At 35.6% G+C, this 21959-nt stretch overlaps 1 long non-coding RNA gene across 1 annotated transcript; it reads right to left on the bottom strand.

Annotated features, from left to right (window-relative positions):
• Nucleotides 1–18248: 18248 nt before the first annotated feature.
• On the bottom strand, nt 18249–20051 carry LOC149409187 (uncharacterized). Its single transcript, XR_016305237.1, has 3 exons — nt 19643–20051; nt 19377–19447; nt 18249–19292 (listed from the first exon to the last, which is right to left on the bottom strand). It is a non-coding gene; the product is annotated as an uncharacterized LOC149409187 (long non-coding RNA).
• Between the last annotated feature and the right edge of the window lie 1908 nt (nt 20052–21959).

Raw genomic sequence — 21959 nt, 5'->3', positions numbered from 1 at the left:
AAAACTTTGTTGCATAAAAGGCACATAGGCAATTGTTTGTCCGACAATGATGGAATAAAGCCAAGCTTCAAATAATCAACACTGTACTGTCTACATTTCTTTTTAGATTCGAACATGGCATCAATCAAAAAGTTGGCAAAATTAATCTATTTAAATAACACATAAAGTCCAGCAGCTGTATATTAAAAAATCAAAGTCAAATTTAAATTGTATGGTCTTAGATTTTATGGCAGGCATAGGGGAATGTTATGATTGTTACCTAAGGTTTTGGTATGATGGAACTTTAAGGAAATTTGAAAGTAACATGACAAAAAATGTTAAAATAAAATATTATACAACGAATAATAATAACAAATTTTTATGCGATTTATCTCTACGTACATTCGACTGTCATGTGTAAAAGTTCACAGGTTCCACTTTAGCAATAATACAAAATTTAAATTTTAATATGGAGAAGTATGTACAGTGCAATATCCATAATCCGAACCTCCGTAATCCGAACTGGCCCACAGTGTAACGACCAATGGACCAAAGTACAATTTTTTTACTTTTTTGTTAAGTTATTTGGTAAGATATATGTATTTATAAAAGAATAAAAAATACCTAGCAAGGTCATAAATAAGTAAATATTGACACACATACATATTTATTTATGTGACCGGCCAAAATATGTAGTTTAATTCCAAAATATATTTTTTTAACATGTTTTCTGTATGTAAGACTGAGACAAAAATTGACAAGAATTTTTACGGCGCGTATGCTTGTAACAAGATGATACTGGTATATCATTATGTGCAGGTTTTTACAAGTTCAAAATGTATTGCAACCACAAAGCGAATGCCTACATCCTACAACTTACACAATTTTATAAACATATATAATATTTTTTTTACTTCATAGGTACTTTTATAAATAATGTATATGTCTTAATATTATAAGATAATTTAAATTATTATAAGTAAATAGGTACTATCAGTGTATGTTGAGATCCACTATCGTGGACCCCCATTTTCATTTCATGGACCCCCAATTTTTTTTTTCGCTGACGTAGACCCCTTGCAGGTTGTCATAGACCCCTGGGGGTCGATATAGACCACTTTGGGAATCACTGCCTTAGAGTAATCAGTGTAGATTACATCTACTTGGTTTCTATTGTCCATATTGCTCGTTAAATATTCCGTGAAATTTACCAAATTTGTTAGTACCGATCTTTTTTGTAGAAATCCGTGTTGTTGGTTTTGTATGTTGCGAACAATTGTTGTATAAATTTGATCGTAGACAATTTTTTCAAAGAGTTTACTAAATACAGTTAGAATTGAGATTGGGCGGTAGTTTACAATGTTGCTTTTAGAACCTGTTTTATGAATAGGGATTATAGTTGCTTCTTTAAACTTTGTAGGAAATTTTCCTGCTTTTAGTGACATTCTAAATATATTAGTTAGGGGGTATGAAAGATTTTTTGCACATTTTGAGATAAAGTATGGCGATATACCATCACTGCCAGCACCCTTACTAATGTCTAAATTCTTCAGGTATTTATTGATCAAAAAATTGTTTATTTGTACGTTCCCAATCGGGTTATGATTATTCATATAGGTAAAACTATCGACTATACTGGGATCATTCGTGTCCTTATCATTAACGTAGGTGGACTGAAAGTGTTTAGAGAAAAGTTGACACACTTGTTGAGCACCGGTGCCCGACTCATCTTTAAGGTGCATGATTTGTGGGATGCCATTTGTTTTACTTTTGCTTTTAGCATAGTTCCAAAGTTGTTTATTATTTATAAGAATATTAGATTCAACTGAATTTATGTACTGAATAAAGCAATGCTTCTGTAAGTTTTTTTGTTGGGTACGTTTGATTGAAAACTCTATGTAGTCTACTGGATTATTATTGGATTTCCATTTTTGATGGAGTTTTTGTTTATCTTTAATGATTTTAATTAGAGAAGCTGAATACCAGTTTGGAAATTTTCTCTTTTTGATGATACGTTTAGGGACAAACTGGTTGATGGTACTGTTTAAAATGTTGTAGAAAGAATCGACTACTACGTCAATATCCGAATTTTCCTGAGTAAATGACCAGTCTGTCATTGACAGATGTTGGTTGATTAGCTCGTAATTGGCTTTTGTAAACTGATAAATTTCTTTAGGTGGGGCGTGAATAATAGGAAGTATATCGATTTTTAGCATAATTTTGAGTGATGGGTGGTGCGAGTCTTCGTTGACAAGAGGATCGCATGCACGATATACTTGGCATTCCTCATTACAGATAACTAAATCCAGGATTCTGTTATTTGCATTTTTTATGTAATTATATTGTTTTAATTCAGAATAATGGATTGTGTCAGCAAGTGAGGAACTAGTTGAGTTCAAGTTTTCAGGTGTCAAGTGTAAATCATTGTTATGTATATTCCATGTTACGGTGGGCATATTAAAATCTCCAATTACAAGTAAAATGTCATCGGGATGTTGATCTTTTACGTTAGCAAGTAAGCAAAGGAATGAATTGAGTGCAGTTTCATACCCTTGTCCCTGTGGGAGATAAACACAGGCTACATGGATAGTGCGTTTGGAGGTATAGTTAGAAGGGGGAATAGTTACCCAGATACATTCAGCATTGCAGACCAATTCTTCGCGAGGGTAAGCGTTAAGATTGTTATGTGTTATGATCATCACTCCACCACCTCGACGAGAATCTTCTTGGTTGTTTATGCTATTAATTGTAATGTTATTTGATCTATCCCGTCTGAAAACGCTGTAAAATTCTGTTGGTGCCAGTTCCGGATCTAAAATAGAATTAATTAGCCAAGTTTCAGAAATACCGAATATGTAACAATCGTCATTCAATAAAATATTATTGTGAAATATGTCTGTTTTAGTGCGTAGTCCTCTACAGTTTTGATACATAATAGTAATCATCGTGAATTATGTAAGTTTTTCTATAAGTGTAAATAATTTTGGTAAAGATAAGAGATAAAAAAACAAATAATAAATGCAGAGTTTTATGAAGGACACGCATGATGTTAAACTAAACTGGTGAAATAGTGAAATATAAATGTGAGCAGCAAGTACGGAGAGCATGTTAGGAAAGAGGGGGGGAGTGAGAGTGGAATGGGGGAATGGTGTAAGGTTGTGGATAAATAATACGTCGATTACACGACGAATTATAGAATTACAAAACATATGATTATAAACAATATAAGAAGATAACAAAATATAAGGAAATAGAAAAAACTAATTAAAAAAAAAAAACATATAAATTACTATATTCAACGGAAGGTTAAATAAAAATAAAAATGCAAGAAGTGCGCGATGATCTTAATAGTACGGTTGTATGTTAAAAGAAATATTTTTAGCATAAACAAAATATTAATTTATAAGATATATAGGATATATAAACATGTCTAAAATTACATCATAGATACCTAAGTGAATTGTTGGTATATGTGAGTCGTGAGTTACTTGTGAAATACACGTAAATATTATACATATACATACACATACACACATATGTTTATATATTTTTTAATCATTGGTGAAATATTTTTAATATACGCAAAGTTCAATACGTCATATACCTACATACTTTTTTTTCAAATCAATTACAAATTACAACGACATCTATGAAGTTAATAGAAGGTGACAATATGATTAAAAAAATTTATAATGGTACAGGTATATATAAAACTTCAAATCAAAAAAAAAAAAGTTAGAGCAGATAAAGGCAAACTAAATTTATCAATAAAAACTGTTTACGTGCGTAAAATAGAATTGAAAGATAGACTTACATTTATATAATAACATCATAATATGAAAAATAGAGTAGAAAGACTTACATTCACATAATAATATCACAATACGAATGTAAATCTTCATAATATCATATTGTAAACGAAATGTAGGTACCGAGACGCTAAGTTAAAAGTTTGTGTGTATAGTTCGCGGTGGAGTTCACTTATTTATAAAAGTACGTAAATTAATATATGTTTTGTGTGTCTGTTGCGCTGAGTAAATAATAAACAGGTAAGAGATACGTACATATACATTTATATATGAACATATTTTTTAAATTATTTTTATATCTATGGATAGTGAAATATAATAATATTTCTAGTAGGTATGTGCAGTGTTCAATACGTCACATACCTATATAAATTTTTCATAGCAATAACAAATTACAAAGGTATATATGAAGTTAATTGGAGGCGACAATATGTTTAAAAATATATAATGGTATAGGTATATATAAAACTTCAAATCATAAAAAGAAGTCACAGCAGATAGAGGCAATCTTAATTTTAATGCTAAATGTATCAATAAAAACTGTACACGTGCGTTAAAAAGAGTACAAAGATAGATTTACATTCAATTTATAACATCATAATATGAATGAAAATCTTCATATCATATTATAAATTACAAATGAAATGTAGGTACCGAGACGCCGCGAACTATAGTTCACGTCTGTGGGTGCAGTCACTACTATTTTGTTGATATATTAATAAAGGTATGTGTCTCTAATTATTGCGCACAGTAAATAATAAAGAGGTAAGTAAATAGATTATGGCCACAAGTGCATAATAATATACAATTGATACTATAGGTTTGTGTAGAACATAAGGGATAAATACCCGTGTTATAGAAGAAACAGGATAATAAATAATAAAATATAATGAGTTTAAGAAAATTTTATCGAAATAAGAATAATAAGCAGGCCAAATTCCTAGTATCGAAATACCCACCCAAATGCAATATAATTAGTTGTTATTAATTACAATGGGTTATACATACCTCAATGACTTAATGTGGTTATGGAAGTAGCATTTGGATAAGTTATTTTGCAATAAAATTAATTATCTGCCTACCCAACACAATTTATTATTATTTCCTTGGGAGAAAATTATTTCCAATTAGCCATTAATTAGCCAAATAGATAATAATGCATGAAAGCAACTCATTGGTAGAAATAAATGCTTTGCGAATATAAACATATTTTTTTTTATACACTTATTTTTTAGTATTTGTTCTGGGGCGCAGGCCAATAGACTTGGAGCCATCGTGTTGAGGATGGGGACCGGGTGTGATGGATGAGGTGTTGGATGAGCTGGTGCTGGTGCTGGTGCTGGTGTTGGTGCTGGCGCTGGAGCCGGTGTAGGTGCTGGTGCTGGTGCTGGTGCTGGCTGATAGTTTGGTCACAAGGGCGGCAGCGACATCCAGCTGCTTTTGGGTACTGATGGCGTGCTTGCTGCCATCAGGGAGCAGAACCACAATTGTGCCGTCGCTGGTCCAACACTTGTTGTTTGAAAAGATTGAACGTGCAGAGGAAAAGAGTTTTTGTCGTGTTTTTGTTAGGGATTCAGTTAGTAGACGAGAGGAGTTTGATATCATTATATATTATAGTATCATATTATAGTATCATATTTATTTTGACGCAGATATCTAAATGGTTTTATCAAAAATATTAAGGACATCGTAAAAACTTGAGATCTTGTTATCTCATAATGACTTTGGCTCTGCACGTCCGATATATACTTTTTAAAAGTAACTCACAGATACTCGGATACTTTTCTTCTTTTTTGGGGGAAAACTTTAAAAAAAATATATATTATCGAAAACAGCGATTACTTTAATTTCTTAAAGACGGTAGACGTAAACGCTTGTGATTATTTTACATATTTACACTTGCTTGTTTTATTCGTTGCCCTAAAAGATATTGGCAAATTGGCCTGCAAGCGGTGATAACATAAATGCATTAGGGGTCCTCGCGACTACCCGGGTAGCATATTACTATCCGGGTACCCGACGCCCCTTGGATAAATAAAACATACGTGAACTATGTGCAACTTGATTACTTTGGGTTCTGATGAAAAATTAAAAAAAAAATTTAATTATTCATTATTTTTATTTTATTTTTTAAATTCTTTTTTTTTTATATACGGGGGTACCCGGGTACTCGGTTACTCGGGTTAGGACCCCTAAAATGCATGTATATAAACTGCTATAAAATATTATACACTAGATGGACAAAGGTACCCACTAGCTGAATCTGTGAGAAAACTAGGCCACGTCCGCACAGGCAAGCGGCTTGCTTAGCGCCTAGAGCCTAGTGGCTTGCATTCTGGCTACTTGCTAGGATACACGGTGTCCGCACTGAAGGTGGTTTGCGTGGTGGGTCGCTAGGTATCTTGGTCATTTGCTTGTCGTCTAGTTGACGAGATGTCACTTTCAAAAATAGCTCTAAAACTGCTACTTACAGAAAATTCATCTTTGAAATATACCATTTCACGGCCTTATCCATCATGTTGGGTTCATGACATAAATAAGTCACGGTCAAGTCATGGGCAGCTTAATGTTCTGTATAAACAATTGCGTAATTTAGACGAAAAATTTATGACATAATTATTATTTTTTTTTTTTAAGACAACTACATTTTTATGTAGTTCATTAGCTGGATTCCACAGAGGTTCTCTTTTAAAAACAGATGCAATTAATATTTCGTCCATTTTTCTCTTTAAAAATGCCTCGCGCCTAGTGACAAAAAACCAACACGTTCGTTCACTTCGATACCCTCAAAGCGACTAGCATAATAGATAGACGCCAAGCGCGCAGTGCGGCCAGTCGCGAGTGTTCTAGAACGTTTGTTTTACTAAGCTACTCGCTAGGTGACTCGCTAGACTCTAGGCGCTAAGCAAGCCGCCTGCCTGTGCGTACGTGGCCTAAAATTAACTAGAGAAAATCGGTAAAGAAGTTCACTTCGAAAATAAAGTATCTGAAAGTGTCAGATACTAGTACAAATGTATCTAGATACAGATACAGTTATAGAAATATAGCTAGATACAGATACACAAAAATGTATCTAGATACTACACAACACTGGTTAGATGCAAGGTTATACAAATACCGTTTTGGACAACACACGTTTGTTTAGAAGGAAATGTGGTGGGAATACACAACTTCCCATCACTTACTTAAACACATTTTCAACATTCTTATCTATTGAATTTGACTGTGCTGCCATGGTAGATGTCAGCACAGTACCATGGCCGGAAATATGATTCCCAGGGCCTCAACACTGCAAAATAGAAGGTGTGAAGCATACTTCCCTGTGCCCTTCAGGAAATCAGATATTTTTTTGTTGAAAATATTATTTTATATTTTTTACTGCATACCAAACCAATAATTACTGTTTTTGTAGGGTTCTGTTATTTTTATTTATAGTAAAACAATGTGGCTTGTTTTCAGATTCTGAAACAAGTGAAGGCAGCCCTTCAATCCACCTAAATGTGTGCTACGTTATTACGTCTCGGCAATCGGAGAAGCGAGCCACAACCACAGCAGAGACGCGGCCAAGATGACCCAACAAATTCATCCTGACCTGATACAGGAGATCAACAGGCTTGTTGAAGCTGGAGTTTCCTCAGTACGAGATGTGTCTCTATTGTTGGAGCAATTTATTAAACATAAATTTCAGGATGGGGCAGAACCTGATCGGCTCAATTCAGGATTTATCTGTCATGTTTTTAAAGGGGTTTGTTCCCTCAATGTTTATATTTCCTTTGTGTGGTGTAATGTATTATTTTCCATTAATAAAATAATATCAAATTTTTTAAATTTTTTTTTATTGGTTTTCAAGCTACGATCCCGTTAAACTGCAATAAAGCAGTTTGTCAACAGGATGTTAATGATCAATTACATACATACACACATACTATTATTACTATAACTATACAATTAACACACCTAAATTAATATAAACTATCTCTATTTAGTAACCATTGTTTCAGCATATATCTCAATCTATTTGTAGAATCGCAATTTTTTATAAATGGGTAACATGTTAAGCATTTTTGGCACGTTAAATTCTAGGGTTCGCCGTCCGTATTTATTATTATATTTTGGAACAAGCATTCCTTCATTCTTTGTAAACCTTGTATTATATTCATGTTCCACTTTCTTTTTATAATCAGACTCAGATATATGTTGAATCAATATTTTGTACCATAATAAGGCCTGCACCGGTAATATTGTTAAATTCCGATACAACAATGATATGTTTCGTCTCTGTGAAAAAATATGTTTTTGAGCTAATAACTTAACCATATTGGATTGCAACAATAACATTTGGCTGTCATCAGTTGTTTTGTTTTGCTCTATCTAAAAATAATTTTATACCATTCTTTTTTGCTTTCTGGCAAAAAAAAAGTGTAGTGTGTTGTGCCTTGAGGTTTCTTCTCCCTCCTGATCTTCCAGGAGTCACTTTTCGCTGCTGATTTCCAGATATTTATAAACTTTTTTACTTCTGTCATTTTCCATACTATTGTTGTAGTTGTTTACTGTTGTGAATAATGGAGGAAGATTTCCCTCCTGGATCCCCTACAAAGCCCCCAGATCCCTCTCCAGACCCCCCAGACGGGGAAAATGTAGAAATTTCTGACAGTGATTCTGTCATTTTGACTTCTACCAAAAAAAGGAAATTTACTCCTTCTTCCCCAATAAAACTTGACTCGCCTTCGACTTCACAGTCCCCACCAGCACTTTCTCAACTTCCTCCAACAAACTTTTATTCTCCTCATTCCCGTGGCCCATTCATAGTATACGCCCAAAAAACTGAGCAAGGAAAAACCATCCACCCTCTTGAATTTGGCAAATTCCTATCAAATAGCAAGAATCTTTCAATCAAACCTGGAGGTGTAAAAGCCGAGGGTCGCTTCCGAATCTCCGTCGAATTCCTCTCAGGGTCAGCTACCAACAGTTTCATCAAAAATATCTTCATTTCATCTAATTCAAAGTTCAAGGCATATATCCCTACTTTCAATGTCACTCGCATGGGCCTGGTCAGAGGTATCTCGACTGATCTGTCCATCGAAGAAATTCTGTCTTCACTTTCAACCCCCCAACACATTGGCAATCCCATAAAAGCCAGGAGGCTAAATTACAAGGACTCCTCTGAGGGTATAATTTCTTGGAAGCCCTCCCAATCTGTCGTTATCACCTTTGAAGGTCAATCTCTTCCCTCCCATATATATTTATTCTTCAACTCATTACCAGTTGAAATGTATACTTATCCCACCACTCAATGCTTCAATTGCTGCCGTTTTGGTCATACAAAAGCTGCATGCAGATCTCAACCCAGATGTTTTAAATGTGGAGAAAACCATGCAGCTGACCAATGTCCTTCTTCCTCCTCACCTAAATGTTTTAACTGCTCAGGCTCACATACAGCCATCAACACTTCTTGCCCAGAACAATCTCGTCAAAAAAATATCAAAATTTCTATGGCCTCTCAGAACTTGTCTTTTCTGCAGGCTTCTAAACTATTCCCGCCTGTCAAAAAATCATTTGCTGAGGCTTTATCCAGCAACTCCTCATCCAACCCTCTTCCCTCCTCTACAACAACTTCTTCTCGTTCAACTAAATTCACATACAAAAATGCTATCTCTAAACCGGCTCCTGGATACGATCAGCAACAACACAACTCACTGCTCTTAAATCCAAATGGTTCATCTTTTTCAAATGCCACAAATGGGTGTGCAAATAATTATAATCCCTCCTCAATGAACTCTCATAAACTTTCTGAAAAACTCTCCCAAGACAATTCTTCATTTATCCAAACTCTTATTATGCTTCTAATTGACCTCATTTCTTCTCAAACTAATCTACCGTCCAACGCTGCTACTATTATTTCCACATTGAAATCATTTATTCAAAATGACTCTTCAAGATGTCAGAATACTTCAGTGGAATAGCCGAAGTGCTATTTCTAACAAATCTGATCTCCTTAACCTTTTAAATTCCAACTTTATTTCTTTGGCTGCTATCTCGGAGACTTGGTTTACTCCATCCACCCACTTTAATGTGGGAGGGTATTCCTGTCTCCGCGACGACCGCCCAGGAGGTACGGGCGGCGGTGCTGCCCTTTTTATTAAAAAATCAATATCATTTTCCCCAATAAATAATATCAAACCCCCCAATGCTGACTTCCAAATGGTAGCAGCTAAAATAAAGGATACATCCTTTATTTCAGTCTATCTTCCCCCAACAGCCCACTTCAATAAACAAATTTGGTTGCAAATTGTAAGTCAACTAAGCCCTCCTTTCTTTATATTAGGCGATTTTAATGCCCATTCCCCCGTCTGGGGTTCTGCTTTCTCCGACCGAGATGGTCGAAGTGTGATGGATTTCCTAGATCAATCCAACCTTTTCCTTTTGAATGACGGATCTCCTACTAGGATCTCACGCCCCAGCACAAACCCCAGTGCAGTGGATCTCTCGATATGCTCTACTAGTCTAGCTTCTCTCACCTCGTGGGTGGTGTCCACCGACCCTTGCTCCAGTGATCATTTCCCGATCACCATTACTTATCAAACTTCTTTCCAATCAGACAAGTCTCATATTTCGACAAAGATTAAAACAAAACACACCAAATGGGATGAATTTAACTCTCATATGGACAAGTTCCTACTCAATTTACCCGCCACCGATATATTTTCCGTCAAAGATGATTATAATAACTTCAAATCAATGCTCATAACTGCAATAAATAAATCAAATCCTCCCCCTAAAACTAAATCTCTCAAAAAACTCCCTCCAACTCCCTGGTGGGATGAGGAATGTTCCAAAGTAGTAAGAATTCGGAAAGCTAAATCTCTTACCTATCGTTACAATATGACTATGGAGAACTATCTTATATACAAAAACGCTGAATCCAATGCCAAAAGGGTATTGAGGTCAAAAAAAAGATCCGGATGGTACAACTTCTGCAGTTCAGTATCTCCGAACACTCCAATTTCGGAAGTTTGGTCTATGATCCGAAGATTTCGATCCTCCTTCAGTTCACCATCTCCTCGAGCGTCTCATTCTAAATGGATCGATGAATTCTTGGACAAAATTGCCCCCCCTTCTGTACCTAACTTAGATGAAATAACGCCCATCTATAATACTCCTATGTCTAATCATTGGCTAGACTCTCCATTCACCTTAATTGAGCTAAAAAGTTGTTTATCAACAGTCAAGGACTCATCTCCAGGCAGAGATGGTATACCTTACAGCATTATCAAAAATAGTAATGATAATGTTCTAAACCACTTCTTAAGCATCTTAAATAAAATCTTCCAGACTGGTATAATGCCTGATGACTGGAGTTGTCAAATAATCATCCCTATTTTAAAAACAAACAAATCACCAAATTCTGGATCCAACTACAGGCCAATCGCTCTTTCATCCACCCTCAGTAAACTTTATGAAAAATTAATTAAAAACCGATTAGAATTTTTTGTCGAGAGTAAAGAGCTTCTCTCTCCATCTCAATTTGGATTTAGGAAAAAAAAATCCACTCAAGATAACCTTGCCATCATCAGTACTGATATTAATTTATCAATTTCTAAACAGGAAGTTTGTCTTGCCGTCTTTATAGATATAGAAGGCGCCTTTGACAATGTCTCCATCCCAATCTTGAAAAAAAAACTTCTAGGCCTTGGCCTTCCCCCCATGTTTGTCCAATCTATTATTAATATATTTCTAGATAGAAAAATTTTCATTGAACTTCCAGATATTTCTCCTCAAAATAGGTCTATTTGGAAGGGTTTACCACAAGGCGATGTATTGTCCCCCTTACTGTATAATATATACACATATGATATGCATGTCGCTATTCCCCCACAAGTAAAAGTTATTGAGTTCGCAGATGACATAGCTTTCTTCTTATCATCCAAAATCATCCCTCTCGCCGTCAAATATCTTAACGAAGCCATGAATGCCCTTTGCACATGGCTCACGTTAAATGATCTTGAACTTTCAATCCAAAAGACTCAGTGTGTCACCTTCTCAAACCGCCATAAAAACCCCCCCGTTCAAATTTTATTTAAAAATTCTCCAATCCCCAACGCTTCTGAAGTAAAATTTTTGGGAGTAACATTTGATAGGAAACTTAAATGGTCTTCCCATATTAATAATTTAGTTACTAAATGCGAAAAAAATATAAATATCATCAGATCATTATCTGGCGTTTGGTGGGGAGCTCACCCTACTTGCATTAAGTTGCTTTACAACGCACTTATTCGAAGCCATCTTGACTATGCCTGCCCACTTTTTAGTACTGCCTCAAAAAATGTACTTGATAAATTAGACAAAATTCAATCTAAATCTTTGCGAATTATAACTGGAGCGATGCAATCATCACCCATCAATTCCCTTCAAATAGAATGTTCTGATCCTCCTCTTTATTTAAGGCGTCAACTATTTGCTGACAAATTTGTTCTTAAATGTTTAAATTCTAAATGTCATCAGGTTATCCCCAGCGTCTCGTTGTTCATTGACTCAACTCATTCATCTACAATCAGAGCTTCAACTAAACCTCTTCCTGACATCTGTAAAAATTTTAAGTCTCTCTCAGAGCTTCACATCATCCAAAATGATCTACTTCCCTTATACAAATTAAAATATAGTCACGTCACCCTATCCCCAACAATATTTGAAGGGATCGGAATCCTTAAAAGTCATTCCAATCTCCCGGCCCGAACTGTCAATAATATGTTCAATGACATTATTTCATCTAAATGGCCCAACTTTTCTCTTTTATTTACTGATGGATCCAAATCTCCCGACTCTCCTAACTGTGGTATAGGTATTAACGTTTACCACAATAATTCTAATGATAGAATATTTCATTCAATTTCAAATCAATTTTCAATATTTTCAGCCGAGTGCATTGCAATAATAGAATCTCTCAAATATATAATCAAAAATAATTTTGAACATTCCCTCGTTCTCTCTGACTCTCTCAGTTCCCTCCAAAAACTTAAATCCAGTCCTCTTCTTCATCCTGATGATCACTTTGTATGCCTTATTCGAGAGATGATAGCCTCCATTCAAAGCTCTGGTAAAACTGTAACTCTGATTTGGATTCCTGGACATGTTGGTGTCATGGGTAATGATATTGCGGATGCCTTGGCAAAACAAGGAGCGTCCAACCCTGTTGTTACCCTCGTAAACCACATTCCCCTATCTGACATTTTTTCCATCATCAAAGATAGATCCCGCAATGTTTGGTGGGAGTATTGGCACATTGCTAGTCAATCCAAGGGAGCCTGCTATGCCTCAATACAAAGGACTATTCCATTAAAACCGTGGTTTCAGCAATTTCCTCATTTTTCCAAAAAAGAAATTTCTTCACTCATTCGAATGAGGATCGGACATTGTTCCGTTCCTTCCCATCTTTTTAAAATTCACGTCCTTGACTCCCCAGATTGTACATTCTGTGGTCTAGAAGTGGGAACTTTAGATCACATATTTTTTGGTTGTCCCTCTCTAAACAAATATCCTCTCTTCTATCAAGCCTTATCTAAAATTGCCTCCCCTCCATTCAACATCTCATCTCTTCTAAGTCTGAACTCGACTCCAATTTTCATTATAATTTTGAAATTTGCCTATTTAAATAAAATTAATATTTAAATTCACCTTTCATTTCTCAATAATTTTAAATGATGGCCAAGAACACCCTTGAAGGGTGAAAGCCAGAAATAATGGAAAAAAAAAAAAAAAAAACAAAACTTAACCATAGAATTTTGTACTGATTGCAGGTGGTTTGAATTAGTTTTACAAGAGTGACCCCAAGTAGTTAAACCATACCGTAAAGTTGATTCTGCGAGTGATAGGTAAATAATTTTTAAAATATTCACCGGAACGAAACATTTCAGTTTGTATATCCTACCCACTATCGCTCTCAGCCGCTTGCAAGTTTTGTTTTTTTTTGTATCCCATTTGAAATGACAATCAACAGTCACCCCCAAATAAACGTATTCATTTACCAGTTCAATACTTTCACACATACAGGGCTGTAAAATGTTTTGATGAATACATATAAAGTTATGTGAAATTATTTTAGGCATGATCTGAAATGAAGCATGTGGAGACCGTATGTACATCAATTTAGTTTTCTTGGTATTAATGATTAGACCTGCGTCATGTGACCATTTTATCAGGGACGTAAAGTCATGTTGCATATATTTAATCGCAATGGATAATTGTTCATCGGATATGACAAGAACAGTGTCGTCAGCATATACAAAGTGTCTTACATATTTAAATATTTTTTTCATTATTGATACAAATATAATATAAAGGGTTGGACCCAAAATCGACCCCTGCATTTCTGCCCCTGCACTCATTTTTTCTTATATTTTTACACAGATATGTCTATTAAATAAATAATTTTTAAACAAATTAAGTAGGTTACCTCTAATTCCAATTGCTTCTAAGATTTTGAATAATTTCTGAACGCTTTGGAGTTATCTATAAATAGTACTAAAACATGTCTTCTATGGTTTAATTCATTATTAATATAATTTGAAAAATCCTGTAACAAATTCTCTGTGCGTTTTTTCTTTTGAAAGCCATATTGTTTTTGGTCTATAATGCTAAATTTTTCTAAGTATATGAATCAATGAATTGCCCAACTTCCTTCATTGCTCACTTATCCTTCAACATACTATATGGCATCCAAATTTTCACATAGACTCCAAATAATGCTAGTTTTACTTTCCCATAGGTGTACTGTTTTGTAATGTAAAAAGATTAGATACTTTGAGTATATATTATAGGCCTAGTACGAATCTGTACAAAAGTTGAACATAGGGCCTACCACAAGTCTTTTATTGTCCAAAATGAATTATATTTGCAGGAATTAGAATGTGGTTGCCATACCAAACAGTCTTTATTGAGGCTTTGGAATCGACTTTATGATATTGGCCATATAGTAATGTAATCTAACCAAATGGAATCACGGTGCAAGAATTGTATGAAACTAAAGATGAAAATTAGCTATCGGCTGCTCGGCAATATTCGGAAATGCTCGGCCGTGACATCACAAAAAAATCTGAGCGGAGAACCAATTTCAAATAAAGCGCCGAAACACTTCACTTCGGGTTTGCTCGGATATGTTGGCCACGCCCCCTGTCGACTAGTCGCTGTGCATATAGCGACTCCCAGAATGTTTGCGTCTTATATCACCACGAATAGAGGCGACAATTGCTTGACCAGCGGAGTCTGGATATATTTGACGTAAGCGCCAAAGTGAGTTTTATTTATTTGTTGAATATTTTTATATGAATGAAAAAAAGTTAGTCAATAATAATTATAAAAAATAATCTTAGCCATAAAACGGTATTTTTTTAAAGGTGTTTCTTATATGAGTTCTTAGTTACCTCAAGAAAAAACAAAATTATCAGTGGTTTACGTTTATATTTTTTGTAACGCAACCAATAATTTTATTTCAATTCCGATCAATAATAAAGAAAGAAAAAGCTTCAATTTATGCAAAGTATATTTTTTGGTATTCATAATGTATACCGATTTATAGCAAAGATTAATCTAAATAGTGATTTAGCATTTACCTTCCTCTTAACCTGTCCGTATTATCGTAGTGTTTCGATTATGAGTAAGGCTGAGTTTAACGATAAATTTTATCAACAAAACGACGGATTACCAATGGGATCGCCCCTCAGTCCACTTCTTGCAGAAATATTTATGGATTACATTGAAAAACAAATTTTAAATTCAATCTTTAGCAAACACATCATTTACTATGTTCGTTATGTTGACGACATTTTGGTCTGTTGGAAAGGTACCAACAGACAATTAGATCTTTTTGTCACATTTGCTAACTCCATCAACCGTAAAATCTGCTTTACGGTTGAAAGAGAGTGTAATAATAAAATCAATTTTTTAGACCTAACAATCGGTAGAGAAAATAATAAACATACGTTTGAAATTTTCCGTAAGCCTACGTTTACAGATACGACCATTAATTATAAATCTTTACACCCATGGTCACATAAATTATCTGCCTACCACTCAATGGTACATAGGCTTACTAACATCCCACTCGACAAGAAAGCATACGAGAAGGAAAAAAATACAATCCTAACTATTGCTAAAAATAATGGCTTCAAGGTGTGACGAATCAAATTTCGTCACAAATAAATTTGAACGTTAAAATAAGTATGTCCCGCAGTGTGCGCCCAAAGACAAAGAAAGTGTTGACAGACGGGGGTTGTAAAGATAGAAGTGAGAAGTGCGGGGTAGGGCGACAGGTCCTACGAGCTCAAGAAAGAAGGACAGTCAAGATCGAGGCGGGAGAGAGAGGAGACCGAGACAGGAGTGGTGGTGAAGTACGCGCTCCCCGCCCAGCGGTGTGATGCTGGGCGGCGGATGAAGAAGTTACAGTCGAGTTAGAGAAAGTGATTTTCAAGTGTTGTCCTCCGCCCGGCGACGTAATGTTGGGCGGGAGGCGAAGAAAGTGCGGTGACCAGACGCGGCCGGGAGGGCCTGAGCTGCAGAACTGCAGAAGCTGCCACCTAGGACTTCGGCCTTACTAAGGCCATCGAACAAAATGAACTCAGTGACAACAGTGTAGCTACAGTGAACAATGACAATGCGAATAGTGAAGAAGTAATCCGAACCATATGACAACTAGTTAAGTTAAAGATGTAAGTAGATCTAAGTATAATTTAGATTTAGTATTAACACTTGACAAACCCTATTAAAATCGAGACTTATAATTAGTAGATGTTCTTAATTAAATTCACCTCCCTAGTCCCCACCCAAGCGACACGAATTGGCGAGAAGGCAGAACATACGAATTGGTAAGTATAAGAACAGCAATATATTTAAGTATGATTCTGAGCTAGATGCCGGAGGAGAAGTTAGCGCGTATATTGTCACAATGGCGCCCAACGTGGGGCGGTTTTAGATATTTTATTATATCTATCACTAATGTTATTGACATTCCTAAAACCCATCCCTGAACAAAGGTAAATATTTGCATGTTCTAATTTATATTGAATTTTGTGTTATTTTTCTCGCTCATGTCATGTTTTGTCTCGAGTTACCGTTGCTTGGGTGTTTCGTTTTTTGTATAGTGTAAACAAATGTACTGTGATGAAGTCAGATGCATGTCAAGTGCTATTTTTTGTCGGGGGGCAGTTAAATCATTATCAAACAAACTCGGCGTTTTGACACATTTGGGACTGTAGGTACCTGTAGATCGTTAACCCTCTTATCACCGATAGATATTTTCAGGAATGTTATATTTTATAGAACACAAGTAAGGCGGGTGATGTCAAGTGGCTATTTTTTATTTGTCAAACTGTATCAAGGATAATGATTTTAAGGGACCCATTGGAGTTTATTTTTTGTTGCGTTTTAGGCAGGGGTGTTTGACCCTGAGTAAGGATTATATATTTGTCCCGTTGACAAAGGTCATCAAATCAAAGATTGTGGTGAGCTGAGTCAGCAAATGTAAATTTGCTGTGTGAACGGCATAAGAATAACAATGTATTTTCTATATGTCATTCGGAGAAATTCATTTTCATACCACAATTTCGATCAATTTTATGTGTTCGGTAAAAATCCGATAATTAAAAATTGATGGCGGAAGGCGACCGATAGAGAGGGGAGAGAAAGGGTTAGGCGCATTCACTTAACGCGATTTGAGAAAAACAAATATCTTCGTTCGGCGAAACCGTACATTATCTTGTATCTAAAGTCTCGCAATGTTTCGGATAGTAGTCTGCGCAGATGAGAAAATAAAAGGGCGCGTGCGAATGTGATGACGAACTGCGATAATTACGAATTGGAGCACTTACCGCCGACACGATTTGTGAGGTACAAATACTTACGTTTGATGAACTTAGTATGAGAGTACTTAAATGTCTCCATATCTAAAAAGTAATCTGCGTGCGTGATAAAAGACCGGTGTTGGTAGAGGTGCGTTCACAAGTTAAAAAATGTGAAATGCGAACGGAAATGTAAAGGAGCACTGAACGTTCCACGATTTGAGTGGTACAAATATGCATGTTTGACGAAATTACTATGAGAGTACCTAAATGTCTCCATATCTGAATAGTCTGCATGCGTGATAAAAGACCGGTATTGGTAGAAGTGCGTCCACAAGCGAAAATGCGAAAACAAAAGCGAGCACTGAACGTTCCATGATTTGAGTGGAACAAATACGCGCGTTCGTTGAAATTAGTACCTATGTGTGTACCTAAACGTCTCCATATCTGAAAAGAATTCTGCGCGCGTGATAAAAGACCGTAAAATATGTAAAAGTGCGAAAAATTTAAATAAAATGGGATGATGTATTGAAGCATTGGCCAGCAGGGATGATAAAATGTGACATGTTGAGGTTGCATCCAGTGTTCCCCGTCGTTCCCGAACTCAAAAATTCAAAATCGGGAGAATTTACGCCTAAAAATCGGGAGAAATCGTGAGAAATCGGGAGATTTTCTTAGAAATCGGGAGATCACTAGAATTATTTTAACAAAATTTCTCCTTTGTCAATAATACGAATCCCTTTTATTATTCCGAAGCATAACCTTAACAACTAACGAAAAAACCCATAAGCAGCGCCGTCAACATAAATAAACCAATCACTAGATTGATAACTTCGGCCTTTAGTGGGGAGAAATTTTGTCCACGATGACGTCACATCCAGAATTGAGGCATAAACAAACCCCTCAGCAAAGTAGAGGAAACAAAAAAAAAAAAAAGCGCGGCCATAGACAATATGATCTTACCTAGGTAGGCACCCAGGGAAGACAATATTGTGCTACTCATCAGCCTAAAATATTATTTTAAAAATGTTAACAGATTCTCTCAGGACGACAAGGCTCTAACTCACAAAGTGCGGTCCTGCGAAAATGAGCTATAAGGTATCTTTCCTTACGGCACATTTTCTCAGGACGGCGCTTTGTAAGAAAAATGAAAAACTTTGTTACATGTTGTAAAGTATTTTTTATTTTATTTCAGTAAGATAACAGAAAGAAACAAATAAATTTATAAGCACAAAACACATTTTAAATGATTACGAAGTCTGCGACTGAAGCTTTTTCTGGTTTAAATATTCATTTGAGTCGCTAATATTGTTTTAAATTATTAAATATTTCAATTTGAGGATTTAGTCATGAAGTTATTCAAAAAATAATATGAATACAGAAAACATGAGCACAAAACACATCTTAAATTTGTACCAAGTCTGCGACTAAATCTTTTTCTGATTTAAATATTCATTCGAGTCGCTAATATTGTTTTAAATTATTAAATATTTCAATTTGAGGATTTAGTCATGAAGTTATTCAAAAAATAATATGCTTACAGAATTCATGAGCACAAAACACATCTTAAATGTGTACAAAAAACTATAAATATTCTTACGCAGAGGAGCATTGTGTTTCCGTGTAACGGCTGAATTACTGCCGCTGGGTCCCACAGGAACAGGAACACTGATGTCTGAAAACAAAATGATCTTAGTGGTAAGAGGAAAGGAAGAAAAGATCTGCATATTGGATAACAAGTAACATAGAACAGATTTACCTTTGTAATATTCCATGATCTTTTTGGCAGAAGGAACACACCGCTGGTACCCGGTAAGATGTTATCAAGCTCTGAAATAAACATATTTATCGGGTTAACCAAAGTTCCTGAACTAAACATATCATATTGCAAGTAATTATGGTCTTTTATGACATCACACCGTCCTGGTGGAACGCGGACGGAGTCTAAAAGTAAATTCAATTCTTAGGTGAAATTAAGTTACACATTACATGGAACACTGAAGACAAACAAAGGGATATTCACACCTGTATTTTCGTCATAACGGGTTCGATACTGTCTTAAATCTGCATAACTACCAATGCTGGGTAGATTTAAAGTCAGCAGTGCGCATCTTCGAAGGGATCCATTTGGCATTTTTGTTTCTTTTGTAACTTCCGTATTTTGGGTATTTATGACGAGTGGTCTGTCTGTCTGTACACATAACACAGCTTCATAATTTTAGACATTTTCACACAACAACAACTCATGAATTCACGAAAGCAAACAACATAAATAAACCACTCACGCAAACAATCTGAATCTGTCACGATCTGTCAGAAGGACGCAACCATGACGCAATAATGGCGTCACATTGGTCACATTGTTTCCGGGGGAAATGGAGCGTAGCCTCTCTCTCTCTGTTACACGGGAGAGAGTGAGAGATCAAACCAGGACGGCTTTTCATTGGATAGTCTGGAACTGACGTCATCAAAAAACCAAAAAAGTGTCGGAGTTATACCCCCCTGGCCGTCAATATGATTATTGTAGATGTTGCCCGTGGAATAACGCAATTTGCCCTAACGTTTAACGGGGACTTATTTTACGTCTGGCAACTCGGCGCAAATTTTTGTGAAAAATCGACCTTGGACTGTCACCTGTCACTTTGCGAGACGTCAAAAATCATGTAATACCTACTTACTTTTAAAAGTGAGCGACATTCATACAAGTAACGACCTTCGTCATCGGGATGTGTACAATTAAATGAAACGAAAAAATTTATGAATTTTAATTTTATTTAGGAACCAATCAACCACCTCATGGGCTTTTTCAAAACACCTGTCACCTGGCGACTATAATAATTGGCAAAAAATTTGGAAACGCCCTGCATATTGGGACAATAGACACTACTTCGCCAGTTTTTACCAGAGCTGGATGGAATGCACGTAAATCCTTTAAAATATTATTTTTTAGCGGGAATCGTTCAATAATTTGTTTGCAGGATTCAATATAAAAGTCTAAACACCTGACACGGAATAAATGAATGTGTTCATTTGTCAATTCTTCATTTAAATCTAATAGGGTATTTGTGACTAATGCCGCGTAATAAATATCATTTAGCTCTAAAAAATTTCTTGGGTTTTTATAATCAACATCCTCAATAGGAATACTTGCAATGTAAGTTCTCTTTAAATAACAATCGAATAAAGTCTTGAGAGTCCGTGTTATTTCGGAGTACAAGACATGAATTCTTGGATATTCCGCCTGCATCTCTTTATTGAGATTGTTAAAAATAGGTAGGACGAAATCCAAAAATTCTAAAAAGAGTTTAGTGACCGGATCATTAATTTTTTGAAGGATATTATCTGCAGCTAGAATATCATTATTTTGTGTAGCATCTATGAAAAAAAGTTTTAATGCTGAATATTGTTCCAGTACACGTTTTACAGCAGCGTGTACTGAAAACTGAAAGCCATCGGGTTTGGGAAGGGTGTAGAATTTTATTGACCTTTAAATGACAGAATGTCTGGAAATCTTTGTACTCCACTATCCTTTTTGGACTAGACGAAAAATAATTATAAATGTCCCTAGCAAAGTCCTCTACAAAACGAGGCAATTTCTCACACGCATATGATGCGCACAAATGAACTGACATTTCGACTTTTGTTGGCCGACTTTTATTTTACGAAAAAAGTTGAACAAGATTTGGTTCACACGTATCGATTTAAGTTGAAGCGATTTTGACATTCAAAATGGCGTCAACTGAAAATTATAATTAATTAACCCATTCTAATCGGAACTATAGAATAAATGCCTAATTAATAACGTTCATAGCTTCTTTCAATTTGTTCCTCCTGTTATATTTTATTAGATTAAATTTAATTACAATAAAAATACTCCTCGCCGAAGGAGGTCCGTTTCAAATTTTACTTTTTCCCGCGAGTAACTAAAAAAGACAAGCGAGTTGAAACATGTGTTCACACGGGGCGATTCGGTGAAAAACTCGAACGACAAGTAAAACCAAAATGGCGATGGTCGTACTCGAACATAGATATATAACACCCATAGTGGACTAGATCGCCAATCACCCTACCTCCCGTATAGCAGCGCCCGTAGCAGGGGCATTTAACTAAGCTTTGGCCTTGAAACTCATTTGAAACCGCCACGCCCACCTCAAAATTCTTATAGAAAACGAATAATATGGCTAAAAGCTCGATCTCATTGGTGAGAAAAGAAGGATTGGTTTGATTTCTCGCTCTTATAATGACTCGTGTAACAGAAAGAGATGACGGAAATTTGCCGTTTGACAGTTTGACAGTTTCAAATCATTCAAACAAAATGAGTGTGGTTTATTTATACACGCGA

The sequence above is a fragment of the Hesperophylax consimilis genome, unplaced genomic scaffold (genome assembly GCF_061612785.1).
Source record: "Hesperophylax consimilis isolate HC1 unplaced genomic scaffold, BYU_Hcon_1.0 scaffold_33, whole genome shotgun sequence".
In the NCBI taxonomy this organism is placed as follows: Eukaryota; Metazoa; Arthropoda; class Insecta; order Trichoptera; family Limnephilidae; genus Hesperophylax; species Hesperophylax consimilis.
This window is presented reverse-complemented; position numbering and strand designations above follow the sequence as displayed.